Raw genomic sequence first — 20,298 nt, 5'->3', positions numbered from 1 at the left:
GCTCCAGTTATCAGTGTAGAAATCTGGAAAACCTTTCACCTAAAGTGGGCAATGAGAACATGGTCCCGACCTGGTTCTTGCAAAGAATATTTCATTTGCAGGTATGTTTATTAATGGGGAGAGAGAGGGACTCTTTCAATACTGGGGTGGGACGCACCTCATCCGAGTCGACCAGCTGGCTGATTCTGAGTGGGCCCAGAGTACGCCAGGTTTGAGAGCTTATGGGTGTAAACCCAGTGGGAACCTCAAGTTGTGTAAGACTGAAGGTAGATAGGAGACAATAGAGAACATATGCTTGTGTTTTCTAAGTTTTTCATGTATTCAAGGTCGGTGTGATAGTTGGATGGGATATAAGCGTAATATCTTGCACCCAGAGGGCTGTTTCTAGTCGAATCTGTGTTGATTGGTTTTCGATTTCTAAGCATTGTTTTGTCTTAATATTCCTAGTCCATTCCGAAATTCTATTCAATGCGGTTGCATCATAGTAACCCGAGAACCATGGACATTGCATACCCCTGTGTCTTGCACCTATGTGCATCATGTATAAAATGTGTTCCCCCACCCCCTCCTAAACAAATGATTTATGATTTTCTGTAATTCACTATAGAATTGGTTTGGGACATGGATGTGCAAAGTATGTAGCAAATAAAAGGACTCTGGGGAGGATATTCATCTTTATAATAATGACTTAATTTGGATCCTTTATTTGACCCCCTGATTTTGCTAGTTCCAGCCTAGGCTGGCAGCACTAGGGTTGGTTAAGTTGTTTGGGGGGAGGGAGGCGCTATTTTTTATTTATTTTATTATTTGTTTTTAATGTAGGCTTGGCATTGTCACATGTTTGTTTGTTATGTAGTGCCGGCGGTAGTGCCAGGGGTGGGCCTCGTTTATTTATTTATTTTGTTATGTAGTGCCAGGGGCGGGCTTCTTGTTTATTTTTTTATTTTTTTTGTTATGTAGTGACAGGGGCGGGCCTCTTATTTATTTATTTATTTGTTATGTAGTCACAGCGGTTCTTATGTAGTACCGGCGGTAGCGCTGCTTTAAATTTAATGCTTTCTGTCAACATTGTGACTGTCAACATTACAACCTGTCGGCAGTCACAATGTCGACATAATGAACATTTCAACATTCTGAATATCGACCTTTCACTTCCATTCCCATTACATTTTTCATACTACGATTTCTAAATTTCCACTATGACCGTTGGATAATATCCTATAATATTAAAGAAATAAATATTCTTTAAAAACATAGTAAACTTAACTCATCTTTAAAACAAATCATAAAGGTCCTGCTTTTTCTCCAAAAGGCCAAGAAGTAGATTTGCTAACGCTACTAAAATGGAAAAGTGGAGGTGTTGCCCATAGCAACCAATCAGATTGTAGCTACCATTTACCTAGTACATTGGAGAACTTGATAGCTAGAATCTGATTGGTTGCTATGGGCAGTATCACTACTTTTCTTTTGTAATAGTTTTGATAAATCTACCCGTTAGTATTGATGATTCCAAACCCATTCCTATCATGCCTGTGATTCTAAACAGAAGAAAAGACGAATGTACATATTGCTAGTCAGTCACCTCCATTTTGAACCATCGGTGACACTTTGAGATGAGAGAGGGCACTATCTAATCCTGGTGGAAATGCTGAATAATCTTCTTTATTTATGTTTGTTAGAAATAATTATTAGCTATTTCAAGTCTCTTAACACCATCCCTCTACAATGAAAAGGAGACCTAATATTAGCGGAGGATTTTAATACCTCAATTACTGCTAGTTTAGACCATATTTGCCAACTTTAATAATTAAAAGAGCGGGAGATCCCGGTCCGGGTGTGTGTCAAGAGGGCAGGAGGGGGTGGGAAGCGGCCAATGGCATAATTTTGGCCCCGCGACAATTTTTGGAAAATTTTGTCGCAGGGGGCGGTGCCTAAATGACTCAAATCGCGTCATCCCATCCTCCCCACTTCACTAGGAAGTGAGCATGATGTGAAAGAATTGTATGCTCTCCCGGGAGCCCGGGAGACCTACCCAGATTTCGGGTGTCTCATGGACTTTCTGGGAGAGTTGGCAAGTATGGTTTAGATCCATTTAGGTCCACCCATGTTCTGCCCACCTTTATGGCATCTAATTATCCTAATTCTAAAACATTATCTAAACTCCTTTAGCAGCATTTGCATTTTGATTCCTGAAGGGTTTGTGAATCTCTACCTAGGTCTACTCCTTTTTAGTCACAAGTACATGGTGTCACGGGCACTAGGAGTTCTGCCCAGGATTCACCAGTTGATAATGCTTACCAGAGGGGCGGGGTTTACACAGCGGTCCTCTGGCAGTAGGGTGAATAGTAGGAACGTATATAACAGCAGATAGAGAAAGAATGCCAATGGAATAGATGAGAGTCAGTGACTTGCAGCTATACTGGTAGGAGAGTCAGCGACTTGCAGCTGTACTGGTAGGAGAGTAGAGTGGACGTGAACAGGTGAAGGAAGGTAACGGGAGAGTCAGTGGTCTGCGGACAGCAAGTTGTACCACTGCTGTGAAGGGAAGACTTGTCCAGGTGCAGGTAGGTAGCGAGAGAGTCAGTGGTCTGCGTATAGCAAGTTGTACCACTGCTGTGATGAGAAGACTTGTCCAGGTGCAGGTAGGTAGCGGGAGAGTCAGTGGTCTGCGTATAGCAAGTTGTACCACTGCTGTGAAGGGAAGACTTGTCCAGGTGTAGGTAGGTAGCGGGAGAGTCAGTGGTCTGCATACAGCAAGTTGTACCACTGCTATGATGAGGTGAGGACTTGTCCAGGTGCGGATAAGTGGAGGAGTGATAAGAGTCTATAACTGTATAAATACAATTGGAGAGTAGAGGAGCTAGTCCCAAACAGATATGCAGCATCACAGCTAATAGTCTATAGCGGGTATGTATACCGCTGCTGAGTAGAGAGGCTTGTCCAGAGCGGATATGCAGGATAACCACTGAAAGTCAATAACAAGTATGCATATCGCTGCTGAGTAGAGAAGCTTGTTCAAACAGATATGCAGCGTAACGGCTAATAGTCTATAGCGGGTATGGATACCGCTGCTGAGTAGAGAAGCTTGTTCAAACAGATATGCAGGATAACAGCTAATAATCTATAGCGGGTATGGATACCGCTGCTGAGTAGAGAAGCTTGTCCAAAGCGGATATGCAGGATAACAGCTGATAGTCAATAGCAAGTATGCATACCGCTGCTGAGTAGAGAAGCTTGTCCAACGAGGATATGCAGGCACAGCAGGAGAGCTGAGAGACTGTAGCGGGTATGGGAACCGCAGGTGAGCAGAGCAGGTAATCCAGCAGACAGCTGAAGACACGAGCAGGACACAGGAGTAAGTAGCGGGTATGGGAACCGCCGATGAGCAGAGCAGGTAATCCAGCAGGAAACTGAAGATACGAGCAGGACACAGGAGACACCTTCAGAGACTCACAGGGAATGAGACTCAAGATCAGGCAACGATACAATGGCCACAGGTCCCTCAAATAGGGAGAGGTGATTGATCCACCAATTAGGTTAAAAGCAAGGTCATAAGAGTTCATGGATGCTGCGCATGCGCAGTCCATCAAGATGGCGGACGGCTGTGGCTCATGACAGGCGCTGGCAGGAAGGATAGAGAACCACGCACCAGCGCAGAGGCACTCACGGTCCGGTGAGTGACACATGGTACCTAGTATAGAGTTTTTGATCATTTTAGATTTCAGAGGCAACTCCTGTGAACAGAAAGTTGCTGTTAGGAAATCACAAGAATTAGGTTATGCTGTAGTAAAAATGTACTAGAGTTTATAACAGCATCAAGAGCAGACAGGAAAATCATAAGGTCTAAGGTAAGGCATGGAATGAGAAATAAGCCACAGTGTAAAGCAGGAATCATGCAGCAGTATAACAGTCTTTTGCTACAACACAGATAGAAACAATATCTCTGAAGCAATACTGTTGCAGGTTTACACAGTCCGAGGCAATGTATGATATGAACAATGGGCCTGACTCATTAAGGCACGCAAAACAAACGTAAATTTCGTTTTTTTTCATAAAAGGCACATAAATTGGGCATACACATTTCTGTATTCAACTAGGAGTAGTTCTGAAGAAATGTCTCTTGTTGAATATGGGTAGGTGCGTTCTAGCCCAACACACAATACACTGCAGAATACATCTAATACATATGTAATAAAAATAAAAAGTCCCAAAAATACGCACAGAAAAAAATAAAAGTATTCAATGACTTGTTAATAATATGGTCATTTCATTTCTGTCATGAACCGCACTCACCTGAGCTTTGCGTGATGTGTGTGTGACAGAGGGTTAATCAACAACAACCACCTGGTCTGTCTAAAATGATTAAATCCTTCATCTATGCTACACACTAGCTTTGCCGTATCAACTATGCCACCACCAAAGTTTTTTTCTGAAGAGCTGACACTCTTATTTAGGAAGCCTTTGGTTCTCCCTTAGAACTAATCTATCACAATTTACTTTAATCAGAGTTAACATAGTCATAGACCACAATGTTCTCCTCGGTTTTCAATTATGCAGCATTTTGACCAAACTTTTGCGTGAATTCGTAAGAACACAGAGACTTGAACTTATTAAGTGTCATTTAATATGGAAAATACATCCACAATGCTTAAGATAAAACAGTTAGTAAAATTACATATAAATATAATGCAATTGTTCCTTATAAAATAAAAAGGATAACTCACGTATAATGAAATTTCTGGTGCTGGGAGAAGCAGAAAAATGGGACACTCTTCAATATCAGATTGACTCCCAAAAGTGAACAATTTCTTAGAGGTATACTACAGTTTTAAAGACTGCTGGAGGGCCCACAGCCCCCCTGCCTGTGATGTCAGAACTGAAAGGTCTATGTAAATGCAAATTAGGGTTTTATGACTCCTGTTGACAAAAACCTTTTCTAGTCAGGATTTAAATACCCTGTCCACACTTTTTACCAGAATGGTGTAAAACATGATTTTACCTCCACACAACAGGTCATAAGATCCCCTTCCTCTGCATACCACACATGCCTCTGGTAAGTATGATATTGGAGAAATTTATATGATATTTTCCTGTGACCCTATTCTGCTTGAATTTGTCATTAACATATAACCCTGTCCCTGCAGTCAGCATGTCTGAGGCTTCCCAGAGGTGTGTTAGATTTCACTGTCCTGAAATAGATATTTTCAAAGGCTTTCACTTTTGCGACCTGCCATAAATGATGCAAGGTGCTACAATGGATGTGGGCTCTTATCTACCAGGACCCTCTGGGGAGTTTAACATAATCAAACACATTGATTTAAACAGCTCCTCTGAGCCATGTCACACTATTTCTAGGAATTAATTCAAAAACACATATTTGCAGATTTATATGCCCAGAAATTAGCTTGCACATGACAATGCCAATATAGTTATCATGATATTATTAATGTCTACTGTACATAAAACACATTAAAATACATTTTTATAGTTGCTCCTGATTGCAAACACATGTTTTAGCATGCTAATGCAGCAGTCATCAATAGTAATCAGCACTGACACCCGACCTGTAGTTGATGCAAATGATACAACATAAAAACACATACCTTTGGGATGCCCGTGTACTCTATCTTAAAATGCTAGCACAGGTTTATACAGTCGGAGGTAATGCACGGATATGAACAATGTCTCTGAAGCAATGCAGATGCAGATTAATATAGTCTGAGGCAATGCAAGATATGAACAATGTCTCTGAAGCAATGCTGGTGCAGATTTACACAGAGTCCAGTAATCATTGAGAAGCACCTCAAGAGAGCAATAGATAGTTACCGCAATCTGTCCCTGGGAATTTTAAGTAGAGCTATATATGAATAGCATGTAGATAAAGACCAGAAAACTGGAGCTAAGAGACAACCATAAGCAGAGCCAGCAACCAGAAGACTTGTATGATGCAATCCAGGTACCTGGATTCAACAAGAATGCAGAGTCAAGAACAACAGATCAAACAAAAAGAGGAGCAAAAGAATGGTTAGGTGCACACGGGCTCATTAAGTAAATCTTTAGTTCAGTATGGATAGAGGGTTAGAACAACAGATGTAAGGTCAGGAACAAATAGAACACAGGTACAGGAAGCTAGCATGTCCAACTCTATCACTGACAATGAATGAATGACGGGTGAGGGTTTAAATAGTGGAGGAAGACACAGCTGAAGTGGATAGCAGATATATGTATCCAGCAGGATGCAAGACAGATGTAACCTTAACAATAGGCATGCACCTATAAGTGTGCTGGGCAATTTAAGCCCAGATGCCGTGACAAGTAGTGAAGTGCACTCTAGTTGTAAGAGTGGGAAAAACAGAAGTAGACAATTGCCAACATGAGAAAGACAAGCCATTGTTAGTGGGCAGCACGGTGGCTTAGTGGTCAGCACTTCTGCCTCACAGCACTGGGGTCATGAGTTCGATTTCCGACCATGGCCTTATCTGTGTGGAGTTTGTATGTTCTCCCCGTGTTTGTGTGGGTTTCCTCCAGGTGCTCCGGTTTCCTCCCACAATCCAAAAACATACTAGTAGGTTAATTGACCGTTATCAAAAAATTGACCCTAGTCTCTCTCTCTCTGTCTGTGTATGTATGTATGTGAATTTAGATTGTAAGCTCCAATGGGGCAGGGACTGATGTGGGTGAGTTCTCTGTACAGCGCTGCAGAATTAGTGGCACTATATAAATAGAAGATGATGATGATGATTGTTAAATAGTCACACCAAGAGTTCATCAAAGAGCAAACTCTGTCACCTGTAAAAAAATCCTTTAGATGGGTCCAACTTACAGCTGGGTACTATGTGCTTGCACATGCGGCTGGTACAGTGGTATAAAATTATTGTAGTGGGCTGTATATTCTGGCATCATGGGGATGAGTGCATGAGTTTGTTATTATGGCATACATCTACTATAGTCAGGGACTGGCTCGTCTGTTGTTAGGCGAGCATCTGCCTCCACTCCCCAGGCCGGACCCATAGTGGGCAACCTTGGGCTGAGTTACTGGGCCACCAGAATTTTTTTTTCCCTTTAAAATGTTCCTAATAGGCTGCTGAATCGGGTCTTGCCCCCTGGGTTAAAATTTGCCAGCCCTCCCCTGATTATAGTGGTATAGGGATGAAAATTCTACTTTATGGTGGCATGGGACTGAATATAGAAGCATCAGATATTTATATCTTAATAGCATGGGGCAATAGCATAATGGTGCAATTATAGCGAATGATGCTGTATGTACCTGGCATCATGGGGCTTTTGCAGTATCATTAAGTTAATATAGTGTTTTTCAGATACATATGCAGAGCTAAATCGAATTATGTAAAAAAGAGGATTTTTGTACGTTAAATCTCTTTCTCCGAGTCCATCTGGGGGATACTGCTACCTTGGGTTTATCTGAGGGCGTTGGAGTTGGCACTTAACAGTTAAGAACTAAACTTGCTGCTGACTCCTCCCCTCTGAAATTACCCATCCACCTCAGTTAATACTAAAGTCCCAAGAAAAAATTGGGCAAGTCTAACTAACTAAAATAACAGCAAAAGGGAGGGAACGCAGTGTCCCCCAGATGAACTCGGAGAAAGAGATTTAACGTAAGTACAAAAATCCTCTTTTCTCCATCATCCATTCTGGGGGACACTGCTACCTTGGGGACCTTCTAAAGTAGCTCCTCTAAGGGTGGGAATTAATTGGTCTACCTGCTTGTAATACATTTTTGCCAAACTTGGCGCCCGAAGACGCAAAAATGTTAAATTTGTAAAACCGAGTAAAAGTATGGACAGAAGACCAGGTAGCTGCCCTACACAGCTGATCCGCAGAAGCCCCATGACGAGCAGCCCAAGATGCCCCCACCGCACCGGTAGAGTGTGCCGTGACAACTCTAGGCACAGGCCGGTTCACACTCATATAGGCATGCCTAATGACAGACTTAATCCAGCAAGCAATTGTTTATTTGGAAGCTGGCCATCCTCTCTTGGAGGAGTCGAAAAGCACGAAAAGAGAATCAGTTCTTCGACAAACAGAAGTCCTTTCCACGTATACTTTTAAAGCTCTGACCACATCCAGACTTATTGACAAAGACGGAGAAGAGGACCCAGGAGAGGACTCTTCTTCCTTAAAAGCTGGAACCACTATTTCTTGATTCATATGGAAACTTGAAACCACCTTTGGCAAAAAAGACGGAATTGTCCTGAGGACCGCTCTGTCCTCATGGAAATTAAGTAAGGAACTCTACAAGATAAGGCTCCTAATTCAGATACTCTTCTAGCTGAAGCGATGGCTAAGAGAAAAACAACTTTCCATGTCGCAAATCTGATGTCAGCCGATTCCAGAGGCTCAAAAGGAGAATGTTGTAGAACATTCAGAACTAAATTTAAATCCCATGGGGCCAACGGAGGAGTATGGGGAGGCTGCACATGCAGAACCCCCTGAAGAAAAGTATGAATATCTGACATGGAGGCCAAGCGGCGTTGAAAGGAAAATAGAAAGTGCAGAGACCTGAACTTTCAGGGAGCTTAATCTAAGACCCTTCTCTAACCCATCATGGAGAAACGCCAGAAACCGAGTTAGACTAAAAGACACAGGACCATGACTATTACTTTCACACCATTGTACTTAAATCTTCCATATTCTATGGTAAATCTTTGCTGATACTGGTTTACGAGCTTTCATGAGGGTATCCACTACGCTAGATGAGAAACCTCTGGAGCTCCAGAGTTTGGCTTTAATAGCCACGCCATTAAAGCCAAACGAGTTAAGTCCAGATAATGAAATGGACCTTGAATTAGCAGATCGGATCTGAGGGGAAGAGCCCAACCCTGACCTTCTGCCATATTAAAGATGTTTGTAAACCAAACTCGTCTTGGCCAATTTGGTGCTACTAGAATTACTGGATGCACTCCCATTCTTACTCTTCGCAGTACTCGTGAAATCATCGGAATTGGGGGAAAAAGATATCCCAGTTTGAAATCCCAATTCATTGACATTACATCCACTGCTACTGCGTAAGGATCTCTCGTTCTTGCGCAAAATCTTGGAACCTGATGGTTGTCTCTCGATTCCATCAAATCCAGATCTGGAAGACCCCACCTTTGAACTAGTTGCTGAAATACCTGTGGATGTAGAGACCATTCCCCTGGAAGGATTGCATGCCTGCTCAGATAATCCGCTTCCCAGTTTTCCACTCCTGGAATGAAGACTGCGGAAATCGCTGGAACCCAGATCTCTGCCCAAGACAAGATTTGTTCCGCCACATGCATTGCTCCTGCACTTTTTGTTCCTCCCTGATGATTTACATATGCCACTGCCGTGGCATTGTCCGAATGTAAACGGACCGGTTTTCCTTGAAGGAAGGATTGCGCTCCTTGAAGACCCAGTTGTAACGATACTTACCTTTCCTCACTCCCCCGCCGCTCCGTCGGACCCGGAAGCCGCACTTCCTGGTTCGGCGGTCACATAACCGCCAGACCTAGGGCGGGGAAATCAAAAAGGGACTTCCTATTTAAACAGCGCTCTGACACTCTAGGAGTGTCAGAGCAACTTATTTGTTCCTGGCTCCTGATTCCTGTGTTCTCCTTGTTCCTGCTTCCTGTGTGTTTGATCTCCTGTGTACCGACCCGGCTTGCTGACCCTTCTGGATTCCGTTTCTCCCGTGTACCGACCTGGCTTGCTGACCTTCCTGATTGCCTGTGCTCCTGACCCGGATTGTCTCACGCTCCTCCCTCTACACGTTTATCTGCCATTCCTGTGTACCGACCCGGCTAGCTGACTACGCATCTGTTCTGGTGACCCGTGTACCGACCCGGTTTGATTGACTCCGAGATTGCCTCCTGATTCTGTCTGCATTGCCTGCCTGTGTACCAACCCGGCCTGTCCGACTATTCTCATCCTGCTCCTATTTCCGCTGTGCTACATCTTGGGGCAAACCTGAGGACCGCGACCTGCGACTCCTGGCAGCAAAGCCCATCCCGCCTTGCGGCGGTTGTTGGTAAATACCGGGGAGATCGTTAGACTACGCACTTCAGGTAAGCCAGCGCTAATCAAGATTAGGTGTGTATTCAGTAATCCGTTACACCAGTAACATGGCTCGTAATTCCAGAATGTTGATTGGAAGAAGATCCTCCCTGCTGGACCAAAGTCCTTGTAGTCGGCGATGGAGAACTACTGACCCCATCCTTGCAGACTTGCATCTGTAGTCACTATGACCCAATTTAATAGAACAAAGGATCTGCCTATCCTTAGATGATCCTGAACAAGCCACCAACCCAGAGAATCGGGAATCTTTTTGGAAAGATGAATTATCTGAGATTCCAGATGTAGGTGTGATCCTGACCACTGACCCAAAAGATTCCACTGGATGGCCCGAGAGTGGAATCGACCGTAGGGAAGAGTTTCGAATGCTGACACCATCAATCCTAGAATCCGCATGCCCAATTTCATTGAAGGGCGAGGATGGTTCAGGAGTAGCTGAACAGAGTTCTGAATTGAGCAAAGCTTTTGCTCTGGAAGAAAAATCTTTTGAAGAGACGTGTCCATCAAAAGTCCCAGGAAGACCATTCTCTGAGAGGGCTGTAGATGAGACTTTTGATAATTGATTGTCTTTGCAGAAAAGTCAGGGACAAGGTAAGATTTTGAGACAGGAGCTGATACGATGGAGCCTTTATTAGCAGATCGTTCAGATATGGGATTACGTTTATTCCTTGAGCACGTAACCCCGCCACCATTACTGACATCATTTTTGTGAAAACCCTGGGGGTGGTGGAAAGACCGAAGTTGAAAATGAGAGCTCCCTATCGAAAAACGAAGAAGAGACTGATGTCCCTTACAAATAGGGACATGTAGGTATGCGTCTTGAATGTCAATCGATGCAAGAAACTCCAGAGGTCCCAAACCGTTTATCACTGAGCGCATTGATTCCATACGGAATTTGGTTACCCGAAGGTGAAGATTTAGATTTTTCAGGTACAGAATCCGCTGAAACGAACCGTCTTTTTTTGGAACCAAGAATAGGTTTGAGTAAAACCCCTTGCCTCTTTGACTTTCCGGAACCTTGCAAATAACGCCGGCGGAAAGAAGAGAAGAGATCGATTGTAACATCGCATTTCTCTTGATGCAATCTTGAGGCAACTGAGTCTGGAAAAAACGTTGGGGAGTAGGGCCAATAATGTCTAGGAAATAACCTCTGGGAATTATTCCCAATATCCAAACATCCTTGGTGGAAGCTGCCCACTGATCTTTGAATAATTGAAGTCGACCCCCCACCCCCGCAGCCGCTAGGAGAGGGGGAATCACTTCATGCGGAAGGCTTATCTGATGTCTTGGGCGATGGACGCCTCTTAGAGTAAGAACCCCTTCCTTTCTGAGATTGACCTCTAAAAGCGATTGGCTTACCCCTAATAGAGGACTGTCCTCTTGAAATTGAGCTACCACGAAAGGGCTGCCGAAAGGAACTGAACCGTGGAATTCTGGGTTTAGAAGTACTTTTACCTCCAGCAGTCTGACTGATCATATCATCTAATTCAGAACCGAATAGGACAGACCCTGAAAAAGGTAACGCCTCCAAATATCTATTAGATTCCAAGTCCGCATTCCATGAACGAAGCCAAAGCGTTCTTCTAGCTGCCACTGCTGAAGCAGAGATCGTGGAAGAAATTGAAGCCGCATTCTGGGCTGCCTCATAGAGATAAACAGAAGCCTTTTAAATGAAGGGCTAAAGGAAGGAATTCCATATCCTGTAAACCTGTTACTAATTGGTCATCCCAGGACTCCATAGCTCTAGCCACCCACGCAGATGCAAACAAGGGTCTAAAAGAAGAGCTTGTCCCAAGAAAAATATCTTTTAGGAACCCTTCTAATCTACGATCAGTAGAATCCTAGAGAACTGCTGCGCCTGGAACTTGCAAGGTGGTATGACGTGCCAGCTTAGCCACCGGAGTATCTACCTTGGGTAGCTGTTCCCAGCGAGATACATCCTGTTCCTCTAGAGGATAAAGCATAGCATATCTACGAGGGACTGAAAACTTTTTATCTGGATGTTTCCAGGCAGATTCAGCAATTTCCGTAAGTTATGGGGAAGTAGGAAAGCAAATAGTTTTAAGTCTACTGCGCTTAAATAAACCCTTAACGGGAAGAACTAAATCCTCTTCCATGCGATCAAGGGTCTGACGCACCGCTAACACCAAATCCTGAATCCCCTGGTTTCTGTAATTGTCATCCCAGTCACCTAATTGTACAGAATCTGAATCCTCTCCTACCTCGCCTTCCTCTCCAGATGAACCGTCAGAATCAGAAAGTAACAAAGGATGAGAATGGCGAGGGCGCTTTGCTCTGGGAGCTAAACGTGTAGAAGAGTCTAAGAAACTATTCAATCGGTCCAAACGCTTCCCCAAGGCGGATGACCATGCGGGTTCAGATTGAGATGTAGAGGGCTGTAGCTGAGACAAGTCATGCACCAAACCGCCTGAGGTCCCAGTCTTAATTATTTTGCTAGAATTTGCAGAAGCAGAGCCACAATCCACTCCAATTACAGTGGAATTTGTCTCTGCCTGTCTATTGATAAGCTGGGTGAGCATAGAAACGGACTGGGCCAAAGAGGAAACCCATACCGGTTCCTTCACCACGGCGAAAGTGCCACCTCGGGTTTGCCCGCCCTGTGCTCCCGAATCACACCTTGCACACACAGCCCCTTTGTCCACTTGTCCTACGGGTAGTTTAGCAGAACATTTAGAACAAGAAAAATATTTAACGCTGACACTCTTTCCTTTATCAGACATTTTATATATAATTCCTCTCACAACTTAAATATAAATTTCCTGTGCTCTTTTTTTTCTGCACGCTAAAAAAAATAGGTTACCTGCCCTTATTTCAATAGGATAAGGGTGGGAATAGGGGAGCAGGTTGTGAACTCAGAAAATATATATATATATATATATATATATATATATATATATATATAGACTATGCCTATATATATATATATATATATATATATATATATATATATGTATGTGTGTATAAAAATATGTGTAAATGTATAATATATATATCCCCTATGGCGTTTTTAAGAACAGAGGAATCTGAAGAGGATCCTGAGGGGAGAAGTCAGCAGAGCCCTGTCAAGCAGTCTGTGTCTGATCGAGTCGCTGCTCAGTCCTGTCAGGTAGAAAAGGGCGGGAAAATCTCCTTCCTCGGGATCTTCCACTGAGCAGCCGGCAGTCTTAAACTACCTCCGGCTGTCTTCTTTGTCATAAATAAAACCTTGGACAGTTCAGTCTTGTGAGCATATATTGTGCCTCTCCTATTGCACACTCGGGACTCCTTCCGCATCCACAGCACCTCCTGCGGCTATAGAGACCCAAGCACCCCCCCCCCGCGCGCGCCTCGGCGGGGGACTTGGTATCTCCCAACATGTCCGGTCCTCTGTTGGAGTGCAACTATTAAAGTAATTCTATCGTTTTAAAATAAGCATTGCCCAATCAATTGAATGTGTGTCCAAAGCACAAAGTAATTTATTTTAGCAGATATAAATAATCAACAATTCAATACATTATTATATTATGATAAAGTACAGTACAGCACAGCCAATACCAAAAGATAAGTACATACCAAATGCAATCGCTTGCGCACGCTGCGCAACCACCGGACCCGATGGACAATATTCTGTATAGAATATTGTGTCAGAGTTGACTGGGGCCCCAGTGAGATGCAGCTAATATATATACAGTCAGTGTTTCATTGTGAACAATAGAGATGACGTAGATTGTTTCTATAGGTCCAGACGTTGGGTGGGTCCAGGCCAGACAGGTAATAGGTTGATTCAATCTAAGGAATCCAAAGGTGGGGGTCTTCTCTCCAGGGGGTCTGCTCCTTTTCATAGCCAGTATCATACAAAGGTTTACACTCTAATATCAATAACTAAAGTATGCAATGTGCGATCTCTTCGCCGACTGCACCGGACAGCTGCTGATGATTAGGGCTTCAATGTGATATCAGGCATGACACCTTTCCTATTACCTAAACCTTTAATAACACTACAATGTACATATAATCACTATATACATATATATATATATATATAGACACTAATAATAAACCGAATACTATCTGCTCCTGAGTTACAGTGTAACAGAACCAATATGAAATTATATAAATAGCTAACTGTTATAATGCGAGTGTGTGCGCGCGTATTTTACCGTGCGAATGCACCACGTCACGTAACACGTGGCGTACGCTTCGCAATACGCACGGCAAACCAATATTAAATGGCATGCGGGCGGCAGTTGGAGAAGGCTGCACGTTAGATCAGCTCTGTGTCTTTCCTCCCACACAATTATCTGTCTACAATTATAAAACATCTAAAAACTTGTGAAGACAGTGGGAAATTATTGTGGGGGTACAAAGGAGTGTCATCATCACTCCAAAGACAAGGCCATACCATCTATCCCTGGCTTGTCTGCATCGGCTGACCTACTGTGTACCGACCCGGCTTGTCGGTTGGCCCTTCTCCTGCTGAATCCCTGGTTTATCTGCATCAACTGATCTACTGTGTACCGACCCGGCTTGTCAATTAACCCTTCTCCTGCCGAATCCCTGGCTTATCTGCATCAACTGATCTACTGTGTACCGACCCGGCTTGTCAGTTAACCCTTCTCCTGCTGAATCCCTGGCTTATCTGCATCAACTGATCTACTGTGTACCGACCCGGCTTTTCAGTTAACCCTTCTCCTGCTGAATCCCTGGCTTATCTACATCAGCTGATCTACTGTGTACCAACCCGGCTTGTCAATTAACCCTTCTCCTGCTGAGTCCCTGGCTTATCTGTATCAACTGATCTACTGTGTACCGACCCGGCTTGTCAATTAACCCTTCTCCTGCTGAATCCCTGGCTTATCTGCACCAACTGATCTATTGTGTACCGACCCGGCTTGTCAGTTAACCCTTCTCCTGCTGAATCCCTGGCTTATCTGCATCAACTGATCTACTGTGTACCAACCCGGCTTGTCAATTAACCCTTCTCCTGCTGAGTCCCTGGCTTATCTGTATCAACTGATCTACTGTGTACCGACCCGGCTTGTCAATTAACCCTTCTCCTGCTGAATCCCTGGCTTATCTGCACCAACTGATCTATTGTGTACCGACCCGGCTTGTCAGTTAACCCTTCTCCTGCTGAATCCCTGGCTTATCTACATCAACTGATCTACTGTGTACCGACCCGGCTTGTCAGTTAACCCTTCTCCTGCTGAATCCCTGGCTTATCTGCATCAACTGATCTACTGTGTACCGACCCGGCTTTTCAGTTAACCCTTCTCCTGCTGAATCCCTGGCTTATCTACATCAGCTGATCTACTGTGTACCAACCCGGCTTGTCAATTAACCCTTCTCCTGCTGAGTCCCTGGCTTATCTGTATCAACTGATCTACTGTGTACCGACCCGGCTTGTCAATTAACCCTTCTCCTGCTGAATCCCTGGCTTATCTGCACCAACTGATCTATTGTGTACCGACCCGGCTTGTCAGTTAACCCTTCTCCTGCTGAATCCCTGGCTTATCTACATCAACTGATCTACTGTGTACCGACCCGGCTTGTCAATTAACCCTTCTCCTGCTGAGTCCCTGGCTTATCTGTATCAACTGATCTACTGTGTACCGACCCGGCTTGTCAATTAACCCTTCTCCTGCTGAATCCCTGGCTTATCTGCACCAACTGATCTATTGTGTACCGACCCGGCTTGTCAGTTAACCCTTCTCCTGCTGAATCCCTGGCTTATCTGCATCAACTGATCTACTGTGTACCGACCCGGCTTTTCAGTTAACCCTTCTCCTGCTGAATCCCTGGCTTATCTACATCAACTGATCTACTGTGTACCAACCCGGCTTGTCAATTAACCCTTCTCCTGCTGAGTCCCTGGCTTATCTGTATCAACTGATCTACTGTGTACCGACCCGGCTTGTCAATTAACCCTTCTCCTGCTGAATCCCTGGCTTATCTGCACCAACTGATCTATTGTGTACCGACCCGGCTTGTCAGTTAACCCTTCTCCTGCTGAATCCCTGGCTTATCTGCATCAACTGATCTACTGTGTACCGACCCGGCTTTTCAGTTAACCCTTCTCCTGCTGAATCCCTGGCTTATCTACATCAACTGATCTACTGTGTACCGACCCGGCTTGTCAATTAACCCTTCTCCTGCTGAATCCCTGGCTTATCTGCACCAACTGATCTATTGTGTACCGACCCGGCTTGTCAGTTAACCCTTCTCCTGCTGAATCCCTGGCTTATCTACATCAACTGATCTACTGTGTACCGACCCGGCTTGTCAATTAACCCTTCTCCTGCTGAGTCCCTGGCTTATCTGTATCAACTGATCTACTGTGTACCGACCCGGCTTGTCAATTAACCCTTCTCCTGCTGAATCCCTGGCTTATCTGCACCAATTGATCTACTGTGTACCGACCCGGCTTGTCAATTAACCCTTCTCCTGCTGAATCCCTGGCTTATCTGCATCAACTGATCTACTGTGTACCGACCCGGCTTGTCAGTTAACCCTTCTTCTGCTGAATCCCTGGCTTATCTGCACCAACTGATCTACTGTGTACCGACCCGGCTTGTCAATTAATCCTTCTCCTGCTGAATCCCTGGCTTATCTGCATCAACTAATCTACTGTGTACCGACCCGGCTTGTCAGTTAACCCTTCTCCTGCTGAATCCCTGGCTTATCTAGACCAACTGATCTACTGTGTACCGACCCGGTTTGTCAATTAACCCTTCTCCTGCTGAATCCCTGGCTTATCTGCAGCAACTGATCTACTGTGTACCGACCCGGCTTGTCAGTTAACCCTTCTCCTGCTGAATCCCTGGCTTAACTGCATCAACTGCATATAAAACATTATTTTATATGCCATTATTTTGTTTTTCCTGATTGTACATTTACAAGTTTCTACTTTTTACCTGTTATTATTCTACTATTTATATGCCTTTATCTTGTTTTTCCTGATTTTATATTTACCAGCAACTAGTTTTAACTGTTATTATTCTTGCCTATTTCCATTGTCCTTATTACCTCTCCTTCTATTATTCTTTGCCTTCCACGCCCTAATTGGTTATTGTCCTCCATCTTGCTATTGTCTCCCTGCTTATTCTTACCTGTTATCCGCTGTCCTTATTATCTTACTGTTCTGCTATCATTCTTACCTGTCTTCATTGTCCTTATTATCTCACTGTACTGTTGTTCCATGCCCTCCACGCCCTAATTCGTTATTATCTTCCACCTTTTCATTGTCTTCCTGCCTTTGTTCTTACCTGTTTTTCACTGTCCCCACTATCTCACTGTTCTGTTACTCTCTCTCCATACTATGCCTCCCCGCTCTCACTCCATACCCATACTCTCCCCCCGCCCTACCTCTCCCGTTCCTCCCCGCCATCCCCCGCGCGCTGCTCATCTTGCTAACCTCATCCCCATTTCCCCCCTCTCCTCTCCCCCTTTCTTCTGTGCCCTCTGGAATGCCAGATCCGTCCGCAACAAGCTGACTGCTATCCACGACCTCTTTCTATCCAACTCCTTTAACCTTCTTGCCGTTACTGAAACCTGACTCTCCGATTCTGATACTACTTCCCCCGCTGCCCTCTCCTATGGTGGCCTCTCCTTCACCCACTCCGCCAGGCCTGGTGCCCGCCCTGGCGGTGGAGTTGGCCTCCTCCTCTCCTCCACCTGTACTTTTCGTGTCATTCCCCCTGAACCCTCCCTCTCCTTCTCCTCTTTTGAAGCTCACTCCATCCGCCTCTTCTACCCCATCCATCTCCGCGTCACTGTCATCTACCGCCCCCCTGGCCCCACCTCCCTCTTCCTTGACAACTTTGCTAGCTGGCTTCCTCACTACCTCTCCTCCGATCTCCCCTCGATCATTCTCGGTGACTTTAATATCCCCATCGACAACCCCACCTACCCTGCTTCCAGCAAACTGCTCACCCTCTCTTCCTCCCTTGGTCTCACCCAATGGACCTCCTCCTCTACCCACTGCCTTGGTCACTCCCTTGATCTTGTCTTCTCCTACCTATGTAATCTCTCCAACTTCTCCATCTCTCCCTTTCCTCTATCCGACCACCATCTCCTCTCCTTCTCTCTCTCCTCTTCTCCTGCTCCCCTCCCCCTGCCCAAACCTACTCTGTCCATACGCAACCTCGATGCTCTTGACCCTGCCTCTCTGTCCTCCTCTCTCGATACCCTCCTTTCTCCCCTTTCCTCCCAGGCCTGCCCCAACCAGGCGGTCTCCCTCTACAATCACACCCTCACCTCCGCTCTGGACGCGGTCGCCCCTGCCCACTCCGTCCACCCCCGCTGCTCCAAACCCCAACCCTGGCACTCCAAATTTACCCGCTTCCTCCAAAAATGCTCCCGTTCCGCCGAACGTCACTGGAGAAAATCCCGCTCCCTGGCTGACTTCCTCCACTTTAAATTCATCCTTTCATCCTACAGCTCTGCCCTCTCACTCGCTGAACAATCTTTCTTTAAATCCCTCATCTCTTCCCAGTCCTCTAACCCCCGCCGCCTCTTTGCCACCTTCAGCACTCTCCTGGCCCCCTCCCCCCACCCCCTCCTCCCTGACTGCCTCTGATTTCGCCTCCTTCTTCTCCTCTAAAATCGAGGCCATCCGACTTGAAATCTCCTCCTCCACTCTCTCTTCCACCCCTCCCACTCTTCTGTCCTCCCCCCCCAACCACCTTCCCCTCCACTCCTTCCGTCCCACCACCGGCGAGGAAGTCCACTCTCTCATTTTATCCTCCCCCCCCACTACCTGCCCCCTGGATCCCATCCCCTCCCACCTTCTTCGCTCCCTTTCCCCCACCACCTGCTCCCACCTCGCTCACCTCTTTAATCTCTCCCTCTCCACTGGCATCTTCCCCTCCTCCTTCAAACATGCTCTCGTATCCCCCATTCTTAAGAAACCTAATCTTGACCCCACTTCTCTCTCGAACTATCGCCCCATATCTCTTCTCCCTTTTGCCTCCAAAATTCTTGAGAGGCTCGTCTGCAGCCGTCTCACCTCCTACCTTTCTGAATACTCCCTCCTTGATCCTCTCCAGTCTGGTTTCCGCCCCCTCCACTCCACTGAAACTGCCCTGGCTAAAGTCACCAATGACCTCCTCTCTGCAAAAGCCAGGGGCCACTTCTCCCTTCTCATCCTCCTTGACCTCTCTGCAGCCTTTGACACCGTTGACCACCCCCTACTCCTTCACACCCTCCAGTCTTTCGGCCTCTCCGGCCCAGTCCTGTCCTGGTTCACCTCTTACCTTACTCACCGTTCCTTCTCTGTCACCACCTCTGGGTCTCTCTCCCCCCCATCCACCCTTCCAGTCGGGGTCCCTCAGGGCTCTGTTCTGGGACCCTTACTCTTCTCTCTATACACCTCCTCCCTGGGTGAACTCATCAGCTCCTTCGGCTTCAGCTACCACCTTTACGCTGACGACACTCAACTATACCTCTCCTCTCCTGATCTCTCTCCCTCCCTCCTCTCTAGGGTGTCCGCCTGCCTCTCTGCCATCTCCTCCTGGATGTCCTCTCGATTCCTCAAACTTAACCTTGCCAAAACTGAGCTCATAGTTTTTCCTCCCTCTCATACCCCATCCCCTTCTGACCTCTCCATCACTGTCGACAACACCTCTATCTCCCCTGTCCCCCAACTTCGCTGCCTTGGTGTCATCCTCGACTCCTCTCTCTCCTTTGGCCCCCACATCCTCTCTCTTGCTAAATCCTGCCGCTTCCAGCTGCGCAACATCGCTCGCATCCGGCCCTTCCTCTCCCAAGATGCCACCAAATGCCTTATCCACTCTCTGATCATCTCCCGCCTGGACTACTGCAACCTCCTCCTCACTGGCCTCCCCCACTCTCATCTCGATCCCCTTCGATCCGTCCTTAACGCTGCAGCTAGGCTTATTTTCCTCTCTCGCCGCTCCTCTTTTGTCTCCCCCCTCTACCTAGCCCTTCACTGGCTCCCATTCCCCTTCAGAATCCTCTTTAAGCTCCTCACACTCACCTACAAGGCCCTCGCCAACTCCACTGCGCCCTACATCTCCACCCTCCTCTCTATTCATGCTCCATCCCGCCCTCTCCGTTCTGCCTCTGACCGTCGCCTCTCTTCCCCCCTTATAACCTCCTCCCACGCGCGTATCCAAGACTTCGCCCGTGCTGCCCCCCTCCACTGGAACAAGCTCCCTCCCTCCATCAGAACTTCCCCTAATCTGTCCAGCTTCAAACGGGCCCTAAAAACCCACCTTTTTCTTA

The sequence above is a fragment of the Mixophyes fleayi genome, chromosome 1 (genome assembly GCF_038048845.1).
Source record: "Mixophyes fleayi isolate aMixFle1 chromosome 1, aMixFle1.hap1, whole genome shotgun sequence".
NCBI lineage: Eukaryota > Metazoa > Chordata > Amphibia > Anura > Limnodynastidae > Mixophyes > Mixophyes fleayi.
The sequence above is the reverse complement of the archived record's forward strand: the minus strand, read 5'-3'. Positions refer to the sequence as shown.